We start from the raw sequence: 12,008 nt of genomic DNA, 5'->3' as shown, positions 1-12,008 counted from the left end.
AGATATGGAGGGAGGGAGGCGTGTGACCGACATTAATTTCCTTATGTGCATGGGAGGTTTCACTTTAAATATATACGCTAAAGAAAGCCCTACACCTGCTTCAGCCGTTCCTTCAAGGACGTCTGACCTAAAATTTCTACAAATCAATGTAAAATAGAGAAAATTATGAGCATTTGCTTTTCAAATCTCAAAAGTGTTGATGATTAATGGATTTTTTTTTACCCCGAAGGGGTTGCCTCCTGCTCCTATCTGATTTCATTTATTTCTGTTTATGGAACACTTTGATTAAGTGGCAGGGGCATGTGGAATGAGGTGAGGGGGTCCTTTACCTTGGCACAGATAAGAAGACAAACTAGATTTGAGGGCGGATAGATCTTGTCTGCAGCGCATGCCGCCTCTTGGCAAGGGAAGAGAAGTCGATACTGAGCGAGGGCCTTTCTTACCTCCTAACATTTACAGTATCTGGAGCTCCACAGTCTCATACTTCAGTAGATGGATGAGTATTTCATACGGTGCCAACTGGCGCAACATGAGTTGAGCTGAAGGTCATTGTGACTCATTTCCAGCTCAAAAGCTGGGCGGCTGGAAACAGAGCTGCTAAAACTCTGCTACTGACTTGTTTTAATAGCACAAAGACGATGCCTCTGCGGAAAAGAGCAGACTGCAGCCCTTGTGCTGCTACTGTACACCACTGATACAGCACACATGTACAGACTTTACAGTGCCAAAATACAGTTGAGATTATAGTAACGGAGAGTGGGTACAGATTGCTGTTGAACCTCAAGGCATATGGCAGGGCGCCCCATGCCTCCCAGCTAATTGAGTCCTAATGAATCATTGGTTTGGCATGCTACATGTCCCTTGTGATGGCTGGTGTCATTGATGCATTGAAGTTGCCCAGTCCTCTGGAAGTGAAGCGGGCAGTGATGGCTGCCCCGGTTGAACAGAGGAGGCAGGCTGACACTGCTGGCTTCACACTGAACACTTCACTCACTCACCAGATGTTACAGGCCAAGGCACAGGGATTACTAGCCACCCGCCTCTGCACAATGGAAATAACTGTATGACTGACTGGTAATTCACTTCCCCATCTGAGTCCAGTGAAACTGTTTATACTGTTAGGGTCACTGCCTCATTATCAGCTCAAAAGGATCAGTGTGATAAGTGACAAGAGGTTAGGAAAGCAGTACTCGATTGCTGTTTTTGCAGAATGTACATATTTATCTACAATTGTCTAAATCACAATGAGATAGTTTTGGATGGAGAAGTTTATAAGTTTGATTGTTTGTAAATGTGAGTGGATTTATTTGCTTAATATCTTCAGCCTTTCTTTAATTTTGGATATAATAGCTAAATTGGAAACAATTTAACATATGTATTAATAAGGCATAAACAGAATTAGCTTTTCCATTCAGATACTCTTTATGAAGTACAGCCTCTGTCCTGTGGAAGATGTAAAGTGTGGACTATTTCCAATTTTTATACTGAAACAGGTCCAAAAAGAGTATTTTCATTTGAACATTTTCCAGTTTCGCATTTTATATTCTGTATGACTGCTTGCTGATGCTACTGAGAGATTGTTCAATAAGCGAGTCCTGTTACCATGATATTGCTGATGTGAAGTCTGTCCAAGCCTGATATTTTGGTTCTTAGCAGGACGGCTGTCCTAGAGGACGTTAAAAACAGCTTTCATGCTGAGAGTTAGATGAAAAAATCAATAAGGGCAACATGACCTTAAACTGCATGAGATGCTGGAGCCAGCAGCCTGTGAGCTCAGCTTAGCATAAAGACTCAAACCAAACAGCAACAGCTAGCTTTAGCTTGGCTCCACTGGCTGCACACTAGCTTGTTAGCACAGAAGTTTATCCGGCGCGGGAATGAAGACTTCAGTACTTGTGCTTTGCTCTTTGTTAGTCACAATGATGGATGGAATGAATGTATATTAGTGACCATATGCAACTCTCAACTCTGCAACTATAAAACAAAAAAGGAAGGCACTACTTTGTGGTGCTATCCAAGTTCCTCATTAGCCAAATAGCTAGTAGGGTAGACCAGGGTTTGTTGTTACACTTTTTGCTCTTGCATGAATTGCTGATCATTGAATAGCTTTCAATAACTATTCCTTTGTTAAATCAGAGCTTATGGTGCTAGCTAAACATGGGTATCCTTTTCATTTTTGCAGTCAATTGTATCACAAAGTAATTAACCATCAATGACACGTTGTGAACACCAACTGGGGTTGGTTGTCTCCATAGTTATCAATGGTGTTTCTAAATGTAAATTTAGAAATGAACACCATCTATTACACCTTGTAATTAAAATGTGAATTTAAACAAGTGATAATTATTGTGTATTATGAGCAGTGAAATTAAGGTATTCTCAGTGCTTTAATAATGTCACTTTTATAAAAGCCACAAAAACAACAGAGAACCAATTCCACTGATGTATCACTGATATAATTTTAAAAAAGGCCAGAAGTTCTGTATATATTTTAAAAGACAAACAGATTTCTTTTGCAAGATTTTCCAACAGGTAACCAGAGGAATAGTGAGCAAGGTGGTGTAAAAGTGAGAAGAAAAATGAACTGCATCAATATCAAACTGACTGCTCTCCATTTAAGTCCTTATGCATGCTCGATCAACCAGGTAAGGAAAGTTTCTGGGATCTCCATAAGGTTGCTTGTTGTGATTTAGCAAGCCTATACATCCCTCAGCATCACACAAGTCAGTCATGACAAACATACACCTCTGTTTTTCAGGGATAAAGTCTTTGTGTGATCAGTTTTAGCAGACAACACAACAAAGCCATACTTCCTCTGGTTTATGGCTCAACAAAAACCATTCTGTCAACAAAGAATCAACCACAGGGTAACAGTGAGACCTAGCTACCAAATGGCTTTGGTTGGGTAGTGAAGAACTGATTCAAATCAAAGCTATTACCTTCAACTTTTTAATAAAAGTCCAGTTTAAATGCCTAATATTGTATGATTTTTTAATACAGAAACAACAACATGAAAACTCTGACCCAAGAAAATCACAAAATGTGTCCTCCCCTCAAAGTTTGTGTGCTTTCCACAAACTGACCACAGCAAAAATGGACATATTGTCAGGTCAAATGTGTGATACTGACAGATTCCACGGTGTAATGTGACAACCAGCTTATACTTGCTATTCCTTCCAATACCTTTAAAGTTTAGTATTTAACACTTTGTTTGTTCATCAAAATAGCAGAAAACAAAACAATTTAATGGGGGGTTGTGTTGGATTACTTCAAGATGGTGCCAGTTTGCTGATGTAAACTCAACAAAGTTACTCATCCCAAAACCTAGTGCAGCACATGGCACTCTGTAAAATGGAAGGCCGTTTTTTTTTTTTTTGCTCTTTGATTTCACACCAAGTAGTCTGAGTTCTTGCTTCTGACACATTAAGTTGCCCCAACTCTCCCTGCACCTGTCATGGTGATTACACTCCCAGGAGGGTGGCGGGTTGGGGGGGGGGGGGGGGGGGGGGGGGGGAACGTGTGCATCATTCAGCTTTTTACAATACACCGTTATCGGAGCAATCTCCCCCCTTTTGTTCAACTCCTGCAAGCGAGGTCACCTCTGACCTGCCTCTGCCGGGGGCCACATCTTTATTAATGAACAGACTAAATGTGATAAGGCCGCCAGCAAAAATCAGAACTCAGGCACAATCTTGCTCATTAAAGCTACTTTTTTTATAAAAGATTCAGGCCACTCCGGGAGTCATGTGTCTGAGTCTGAAACTGCATTAGTGTCAGTACGAGGCCCTGTTTGTTAGACGTATTACCTCAGAGCACTTGGTAGTTCATGTTGAGGGAATGCCGCTGCGAGATGAAGAGAAACTACAAATGCGATAATCCACCAGGCTTCCAGCAGAAACAAAAGAAGAGAAGCAGAGTGTGCACGGTACGGCAAAGGGGTGAAAAAGCCCAAAGATTTAAGAAGTGCAAAACAACAACAGGCTGAAAATGCTCCAACACTGTTGCAATGCAATCGTGAAGAGTTAACACAGAGAAGAAATACCCAAACCACCTTTCCTCCAAATGCAAAAGGGGAAAATTCATTATGGTCTTAATTAGATAAGCTATATCCACCATATGCACCGGCTGCTTTCGCTTTCAGGAGCTAAATGAAGCGCCTTGATTCCACTGGGAGTCTCAACAAAGAAGGCCTTACTGGAGAAGTTAATGCTCTCTAGTGTTTTGTTGAGCTCTATCTTAAGCACCACAATTCACACTGGGCTGCAAAGAAATGTCTGGGGGTGACAACCGGAAATTATAGCATGTGTGTGTGAGAGTGGTAACACATCCATCCCACGATCGACCTACTGAGCACAGCTTAGGCTCTGTTGCAGAGCATCCTCACTAAGGAGATTACGAAGGATAGTTTGGGCGACTTGCAGAAATCGCCAGTGAACTTTGGCACCAGCATGAGAATCCTAGCCCCAGACCTTCGCTTTTATCCCACCAAACCACGGCATGAACAAGATGCAGGTGAGCCACAGTGTTTCAGCAGCACCCTGATCTGTAGCTGATGGCTGCTGTGTTACTACATTTCCACTACAGTGCTCATTTCCCATCATTTACGGCTGCTCTCATACAAGCACCCATGTAGAAAACACAGAGCATCATGACTGACATATGGTCCAGTAATGAACTTTGCATTTGAACTGGTAACACTGGCTCCAATTCAATTTTACCCAAAGGAGGAGGGGGGTTGGGTTTGAGAGGTTATGATTGGGAAAAACAAAATAATAAACAGCCAGGACAGTAGCCTGTTCTATTGAATGATTTAACAGAAAAAACTATATTTTTGTCAATATTTGGCTCTTTTTAATTAATTAAGAAATGCCTCTGGACTAGGGATGGACCTTGCTGTTTAGGGTTATCTTTAAATATAGAACCAAGAATGATATCAGACTTTTAAAAAATAAAATAACCAAAGTTTAGCCATTCTTATACAACACAAGTAAGTCCTACAAATCCAGACATATATTAAAAATCAACATAAAAAATAAAATAAAAATGTTTAAATGACGCAAATGGAAGTCGTGTCTCACGCTACCCCCCACCCACCCACCTCATCCACGTCTTCCAAGACTAACTGGAATGCTTCCACCTCCACACTGACCCACGAACGTCGCTGCTGACCGGAGGACTCACACTGAAGGCCCACGCACTGGTTTCTGGCACATTTTTGCTCACCGCTGCCGGACAGACCGGCGCCGTTGTGCGCTGTGCGCTCCCATCCAACCGTTCATCCACAGGTACTCAGCCCCTACTACTGCAGCCCGCGGAGCATTCCCTGACCGCTTCCGCACTGAAATCAATACATTTATCAACATATGCGTCATCATTCATCCATTCGCTCAGCATCGGAGCGGGCTAACACGCACTCGTTTGAGGATGACTTACTGCTGTTGCAGCAGAACATCTCTTCATTTGAATATTGTGGAGGGGGGCGAGAGCAACAGACGTGGTGGGCAGAGAAAAAAAGATTTCGCCTGTTCTCACACTTGTTCCTTTACACGAAATCCTACAGCCAAAAGCCCCTATGAGCAGCTAACCCGCTGAAATCGTTTAAAAACAATCAAAACCCAAACGTCACTTTGTAATTTATGCGCAATTTGACGTGGGACAGCGGGTTATTTGACAGGCGACCGGCGTTTGCGCTTCAGAGGACTCCACGTTCAAATCCATCAAAGCAGCACCGACGATCAGGTTCACAGCTTCATGATCACATTTGTTTCTCTTTCCCTTTTTCTTTCTTTATTTTTTTTTCACTCTGTGTGTGTTTGTATCCCGGTCATCCACAGCGGACTGGTTCGCAACCCATTTTCGTTCAACGCATCCCATCCATAAATCTTGACATGTCGCTGAGCTGCCTTGCATCCTTAAACAGCTCTGTAGTTTCACAGTTTAATGCTGAAGCACCTCTTCATCCCACACCCCTCAAAAAAAGAAAGAAAAGCTGAGATGTTACTCACCTTTTCTCAGTGGATGCTTTTCTGAAGTGTCCCATTTGTGCGTTTTAATCCACATCTGTGTCTCCTTCATTTGAGTGCTCTATTCCCCCCCCTCAACGAGCGAGAGAGGGAGAGAGAGGGAGGAAGCGCGTTTAAGAAAATCCATTTGTTAATTCCATTTGCCGGACACTCAAGGTGAAATCACATTGCCTCTTCCTCTTTTTTTCTTTCTTCTGTTAACAGCTTCAAAATTCTTCCATCACTGTGAAAATCCCGTAAAGCCCTATCATCTTTTTGCTTTTTTTATCTTCTTCTCCCCAGCACTGAAGTTGCTTGGTTACCCCTATTTCTCATTCAAGGAGGCTGAAGCGCTGAATACAGCGGCCAATCATAGCAGCAGCCGGAGAGATTAACTATTTCTTGGCTCCAGTATTCTAGTTTCAAGCTTAAATGAGGAGAGTAGGCGGGGAAAAACTGGGCCCCCGGTGACAGAAGAAGGAAAAAAAAATTAAAATGCACAGAGAATAATGTAGAGAGGGGATCCGTTGGAGGGAGAATGTGTGGAGGGGGGAGGGGACGAAGGGGATTAAACATTTTCGAAAAATAAAGGATTCTGGAGAGGAGGAGGGACCAGTTGCCACTTCTCACAACAACAAAGATGTAAGTGAATAATATTCCTGCCTTGCAGGGCTCTCATGCAAACTGGAGTGGAGCCTCCATTCCTTCTGAATTTGCCTTTAAAGAGCAGAGATCTGTCTCATTTCAGAGATCCCCAAAAAGCAATCCATCAGGGTAATTGATCATCCCCCTTTAACCAGCCATCCATCAAGTCCAAGCTCACTCTCTCTCCCTCTTTCCCCCACCTCCTACCTTCCCTCACCCCTGTCTCACTGCAGTCGCCTCATCATAGGCTGTATTGATTTTAATTTACCCCTTAAGATTGTCAAGGGGAGAAAGCCAGGTTCACGCACCGGCTCATGCAGGCGTAATGATCCCCTGCCTTCAAGGTCCTTTTATTGAGGAACATCCAGGTCAAGCCCCCCACCTCTCCAAGCACACGCCTACCTTTGGTCTTTGTGGCCCGCGCATTGAAGGCTTCTGACTTGCCCTCCACCACCACCCCTCACAGGGTGCCATGCAGGAGTGCTGGTGCATTATGGGCAAACAGTCGGGGGTCCTGACAAGGAGACAACAAGCTTCTCAAAGAGAGACAGAGCACCAGCAACCATTGAGAGGGGGTGACCTGTGTTGGGGGGACTGACTGTACACTAATGATGTAGAACATTCCTGCAGAATGAATTTATGTTTTTTATTATTATTATTTCGGTACTTTGTCGGCCCTCTTGTTGTCAAACTTGTTTTTGAAGCACTTTAAAGCATCGTCTTCATCCCACATTACAGTATGAAGGAGATGTCAGCCACATACGATTCATGCTCGGGTGCCAACTTCACACATTTCACAAAAAATAAAGTTTCTCTCTTTTTTTATGTTGGGTGACGGACGTATCGCTGGCTTCGCTCCATCCCACAGATTATGAACGAATTCAGCAAAGTTGGGGTCCTCGCTGTGGGATCAGAAGAGCACATGTATGTGGGTGTACAGTTGTGCATGTGACACACACACACACACACACACACACACACACACACACACACACACACACATATATGCACATTGGCACAAGAACACGCACAAACACTTAGCGGTTGATTGACGTGTAGCTCCTGGCTTGAGCACAGCTTAATCCTGCTGCTTTCACAGATGGACTCAGTCTTCCTCTTTTTGTCTGGTGTCACGAGCGGTGGCGCGCACACACACACACACACACACACACACACACACACACACACACACACACACACTGCACATCCCCATGTACTTTTGTTTACCAGGGAGGGAAGCTGCTGTTTGGGTTTTAATCCCCTCTGTAAACCTCCCGCTCTTTATCGGACACCCCTGCTACTGGACACACACACAAACAAGCACACAAACACACACACACAGTCCTCTACTCTTTGGTCATTAAAAAGAAACAAAGGAGGTCAGTGTCAGGAGTGGAATCAGGCAGCTGTGTCCTGTGAGGCGAGAGTTAATCCTCATTTCCAAGGCCCAGAGACAAAAAGAAGCCTCGCAGTTGAAATGCTTCGTGAGTTATGCAGGAACTCGTCACTTTTGTGCCACCTTGTTCACCCATTCATCCACCTCCACTGTAAAGGGGAAATTATGGTTCAGTACATTGGCAGCTGTGGGTTGAATGTCCACCTGCAGCGAGCACATGTTATCAGATGGGGGCAATGTCAAAAATATGTGGTACAACTGGTCTCTGGGCAACTATTGTTTGTCTTATTGATGACCCTTCAGTCATCCACAGAGAAGAGTGAAGTTATATAAAGAGCCGAAGTGAAACTGAGAGTTACAAATGATTAAAGGGTCCACTGCAGCCATTGTCAATTCCCCAGTTCCCTGTTCCCAACCACTGTCAACCAGTCAGCATTAATAAACCCCTCTCCACAGGCTCTCTTTAGGCAAATACGCACACAGTCCCTAAATTAAGAATAACAGGAAGTGTTTGTTGTTGTTCATTTGTTCGGTTCATCGTAGGTTTTTTGGTGGCATGAACCAAAAGGGGAAAGATTAGACTTTTCCCCCCTCCCTAATCGTATTCCACTTCTGGAAAGGCTTTGATTTCCATGTAGATGGAGCCAAATTGATAACGGCAGGGAACTGCCCCGGAGAAATGAGGCAGGGTGATAAGATAAGGAGAACAGATCCCCGTCCAGACAAAAAAGACAAAGAGGAGAGCCGTCACCCCACGTGGCAGTTAATCTCCATTCAATCCAGAGATTAGTTAAGTCAAAATTCTCATCGCCGCACCCTGGCAAATGATTAGTCAGCTCCCTAAGGGGAGATGGGTAACTGGTGGCTACCTTGCAAAACCTCGGCATGAAAGCTGATCAATAATTAGTTCCCTGTTTGAGTCAGAGCGGCAGCTTCGGGGTCACGATGTGTATTTCAAGGACAAAGAAAAAGGTTATTGTACCAACACAGTGCTGATTTGCCTCTGATTCTGGGCATGAAGGTTGCCAAAAACACGAACAATAAGTGCACGTCCAGTCAGTTGCAGTTTCGACACTCAGAGTGAGCATGATTTCCAGGAAAGAAGGATGTTTGCCCAGCCTGTGGGTTCTATGCTAATAGACTGTTTTAATCAAGTCTAATCGTATTGTCACAGCAGAGCGTGAGCGATTAGCATTCAGAGAGGCACGGCGGGGCAAAGCCTGACATCGATAAATGACATGTGACCCCTGACTCTGACTACTCCGACTGCTGAGAAGTTCCACTCCTTTTATCGCTCTCACCCCGGGCCACTTCATTTCCGGTACCACGGGTAATCATGATGTACTCCATCGGCTGTGGGTCTAGGGGGCACACTTCTCAGGGGACTGAGACAGAACACCTGTGGTAGTGCTCATATTTATTATTGAAGGAAATGAGCAAGTTGTTCAATGTGACTATCATTTATTGTGTATATGAGCTGGGACTGCACTGCTATTGTAGTTAGGTCAATAGCTTTTTGCTCAAAGGCACCTTTTTTTCTAGTTTTGCCTCTGCACGCTTTCATGGTGGATTTTGAATCATAAAACCATGGTGGGATTGAAGGCGAGACTTTGAACTTTAATTGAAGTGGGTTTATAAAAATTACAGCTTTTTTTATACACAGACTGTCAAATCAAGAATTTGGTACATTTTTGAAATGAAAAGCAAAATCTAAAAGAAACATCCAAAGAGCTGACACAGTTGTGGAAAGATGAAACCATACTTTTATTTATGCATAACCAAAATGATAGGAAGACAAAAGCATGGAGACGGTGAGAAACAACTCGTGATTTTAAGTATAGCGCGTCATCTGTCAAACATGGTGGAGGCAGTAATATGGCATGGGAATATATGGCTGCTAATGATGTGATTGATGATAGAAGTAGCGGGATGAATTGTGAAGTGTACAGTGCTGCACTCTCTGCTCAGATTCAAAAGTGATCAGACAGCATGTCACAAAAGTGGATAATGAGCCAAAGCATATGGAAAAAAGCAACCCAGGAGTTTCTCAAAGGAGGGACGTGGGATATTCTTCAATGGCCAAGTCAGTCACTGGATCTCAACCCGATAGAGTTATTAAATACAAGACTGAATGCATTAAGACATGAGAAAGTGTGCATAAAAATGGCTGTATTTCCTAAACAGTTAATGGACTCATCCATCCTCCAATATCATTTTATAGTAGTGTTTTGTTTTGTTTTTTCTGTTTTGTGGTAGTTAGCATGTCTTTGGAAGTAGTGCTTCTGTTGGGAAGTATAGTATGGAAATGTATGCAAGTCAACTATTTGTTAAAGTCCACAACTGTCCATCAATGTAGACCCAGAAACTTAAAAAAAAATCATAACTTATTGACTGAGATCATACGGAGTCAGTGTGGTCTGAGTATGGTCCTATTCAACACGATCATACTGAGACCACAGCGGGAAATGGGAGGCAGGAAACGCTCTTTAAGCACTTCTTCTTTGGCTTGAGCGGAAACATTTGCATGCCAGCATGTCTCCAAATTAAATTTTGTGTGCTTTCAAAAGGCAGCTGTTTGCTAACATCTGTGACATATCCACGTTTTATGTCATTGCTGAAAACAGCTTGCTCCACTGCCCTATATTGCTCAAAACAAACAGGGAAAAAAATCAGTTAATACTGCTTAAGTATTACTGGATCCTTCAGTGTCAAAGGATTAAGTGTTGTGACCTTGAAGCAGCAGTCAAGAAATGAAAAACCACAAAAAGGTAGTGAATCAGCATTAGAATTCATGCAACTGAACAGATGCAGTGCCGATGCTCAGGGGGGTTTTAACTTTGTTTCAGTATCGTGCCACACCTTTACCCTTGTTGTCTTGCTATAAGCCATTTTTGTTTCTCAACCAAGAACACCACAACACCGGCTTGTTAATCTCGTGCAGTCAGAGCAGCTGTCTTTTCAAGGTCAAAGAGGTCTGGAGAAAATCTTGCTGATAAATCTTGAAATAATCAGACCATGCAAATCCAGATGCACGCACTAATTTGTGTAGATGAAACCCCGTCTTCGATTTCTATCTAGGTCGAAAGAAGCTCTACATACCGCAGCTTTATATTAGTGTCAGTGTAACAAGGCGTCTGTGTTTTCTAACTAACCTTGGATTTTTTATTTTTTTTCCCACCGTGCATGAATATTGAATTTTAAACTATCAGCAATGAAGTGGATGGGTGGGGTGGTAGGGGGGATTTGAGGATTTTTGTGATGCTGCTGGAATTTATATCCAGCCATCACTTGAACCACACTGGAGCATACTGTATGCAGAATAACAAGTGGCAGCATGGAAGCAGTTAGTCTAGCTTCAGCGTGGAGGATACACATGGTGGGAGCTCAAGCTCAAGGTGTGAGGGTTTATTAGCCGCTGATATTAAATCCCAAGAACAGGAAATAAAGCAGATGGACAATGACAAGTGCCAGTTTGCATTTTGGGTTGGAAAAGGAACTTGGATTCACACCCATCTGCCAAACTCGCATTCTTAATTAAAAGCGCAATGTGGATACATTGCCTCTGTACACTGCTCGGATACAGGCTAGCGTGCAGAAACATCTTATGTCAGTTATTTGCGGTGAACATCTTGACTGTAGCAGAAATTTGGCTCCACTCTGGGCCATTTGCATTCCTTTTTCTTGCTTCTGCATCCCCCGCCGAGTTCTTGTTGTTTCACGACATTATACAGCGCGGGGAGACGTGCACACCAAGCACCAATTTGGTTGTTTGCCGTGTGCAAATGATGTGTAAATGAAGCGCAGACACTGCAGATGTCACGTGTTTACATACAAACTAAGCTGTGCACGTTTAATAGCCTCATCTGCACAAGTTTGATCACTTTTCTCTTCAAACTGAACTAAACTGACAAAAAGGGTGATCTCCCTTTCATGTCATTTTAAGCGCTATTCGTGAAAAGGTAACA

The 12,008-nt window shown here is 43.2% G+C and overlaps 1 protein-coding gene across 3 annotated transcripts in view; it reads right to left on the bottom strand.

Annotated features, from left to right (window-relative positions):
* LOC146554025 (disabled homolog 1-like) overlaps positions 1-6,490 on the bottom strand; it is a 49,858-nt gene extending 43,368 nt beyond the window's left edge. For 2 of the 3 annotated variants that reach the window (XM_085255002.1, XM_085255005.1), the window contains exon 1: positions 6,006-6,490. The gene's annotated coding sequence lies outside the window, so the exon portion shown is untranslated. Of the gene's footprint in view, positions 1-5,098 lie in introns of all 3 variants that reach the window. The other variant, XM_085255004.1, reaches the window with a different exon arrangement.
* Positions 6,491-12,008: the final 5,518 nt, after the last annotated feature.

This window comes from Mchenga conophoros, linkage group LG18, assembly GCF_057382185.1.
Source record: "Mchenga conophoros isolate Kocher_MC1m ecotype Shallow Benthic linkage group LG18, M_conophoros_male_GT1.1, whole genome shotgun sequence".
In the NCBI taxonomy this organism is placed as follows: domain Eukaryota; kingdom Metazoa; phylum Chordata; class Actinopteri; order Cichliformes; family Cichlidae; genus Mchenga; species Mchenga conophoros.
Note: the sequence above shows the minus strand (reverse complement) of the source record. Positions and strands in the feature narration are given on the sequence as shown.